Source organism: Myotis davidii, unplaced genomic scaffold (assembly GCF_000327345.1).
Source record: "Myotis davidii unplaced genomic scaffold, ASM32734v1 scaffold673, whole genome shotgun sequence".
Lineage (NCBI taxonomy): Eukaryota > Metazoa > Chordata > Mammalia > Chiroptera > Vespertilionidae > Myotis > Myotis davidii.
Genome location: NW_006286677.1, coordinates 613234 through 614917, shown reverse-complemented (window position 1 = coordinate 614917; position 1684 = coordinate 613234).

Below are 1684 nucleotides of genomic sequence, written 5' to 3'. Positions count from 1 at the left end.
TCACCAGATCTCAACTCAATTGAGCATTTGTGGGACGAAGTTAAAAGAGCCATCAGGCAGCTGGTTCCACAACCATCAAATCTCACAGAACTGGACAGTGCTATTCATCAGGCATGGTGTCAGACTCCTCGCATCACCTTTCAACATCTCGTGGAGTCAATGCCAAGAAGAATGGCTGCAGTATTGAAGGCAAAAGGGGGCCCAACGAAGTACTGATGGGGTGGTCATAATAATCTGGCCACTCAGTAATCTGGTGGCTTTTCTTTACAAAGCCCTAGGCACAGAGAGGATTCCTCACCATCACTCAGCCCTGTTCTTTGGTTACACCCGTGAGTGGGGGTGAGCTGCAGCGGTAGTTGGCTCATACCAATACACCAACCTGACCCATCCATAAATCAGACCCAAGTTTTCCTTCTGCCTTTATCAGGTTGTGTGGACCCCATGAAGTTTGAGGTAAAGTGTTGCTGCAAAAGATGTGGCAGTCTTAGAGGTTTTGCTCACTTGTTTATGTAGCTTATCTGTGCCTTCTGTGTCTTCTTGAGCTCAATCCTGAATATATCATTTCCATGATACAAAGGATTACTGCTGCTTTGGTCCATTTCTTGACATGGTGGATCTGACAATATGTATAACTCCAGTTTCATAGTTGCTTATGTTCCACAGTTAGGTGCTCATTCTTTATTAAGATTCACTTCAGAAAAAAAAAATTCCCTTCAGGATCTCCTTTTCAAACAGGACCTCCTTTCGGAACAGGACCTTCTTTTCTGCTGCAGCAGATAGGGCTTTGCTCTGGAAGCTGAGGTCTGAATTACAGGGTTTTTGTTGGGACTTGCCAGAGACTCTTCATAGTGTGCTTATCTACCATGGATATCTCCAGCACCTTGGCTAGGCTGGATTATAGCATCTAAATGTCAGGGCTGCTCAAAACCTGGACTTGCAATAGAGCTCTCTCTTAATCAGAACCTCATTCAAAACTGATAGCCTTCTAAGGTACCCAATAAATGGGTTGTAGCAATAGTCCCCAAAGAAGTACATGTTGTCTACAAATTCAGAAGCCCATTAGGTGCTGTGTTTGTTTCTAAGTATTAAGGGGTGAGAGATACAAAGAGTTGATCTTATGGAAGGATGAATTGGCATGATCAGACTATTCACCTGATCTGACCGACTCCTGAATCGTGATAGAATAAACCTCCTACCCTCTGGCACATTTCCTTAGACCATCTCACTTCTTGTTTACCAAATATAATTAACATGACATTTTATCAATATAGACCAGCAAGATATAGTGTGGAATGTTAAAATGAGCAAAGTCTCTCTGGACTGTATTATGACAGGGAACAGGAGCGTTAACATAGCCTGGGGCAATGCCATGAGCACTTCTGTACACACTTCTGTTCTTTCCATGTAAATATTATTGTAATTTGCTCTTTTATATTGATGGAGATAGAAAATATTGCATTTTCCAAAACATTAGTCACATACTAAGTGTTATATCTGTTTTAGTAAACCTTTAACACCTGGCACAACAGCTGTAATTAGAGATACCACTCGGTTGAGTTTTCAGTTAGTACACCATTATCCGCCACAATCAGCGGATCATTGATCAGCTGCTTCCTGCACTGGGAATCAAGCCTAAAACCTGGGCATGTGCCCTGACCAGGAATTGAACCGTGACCTCCTGGTT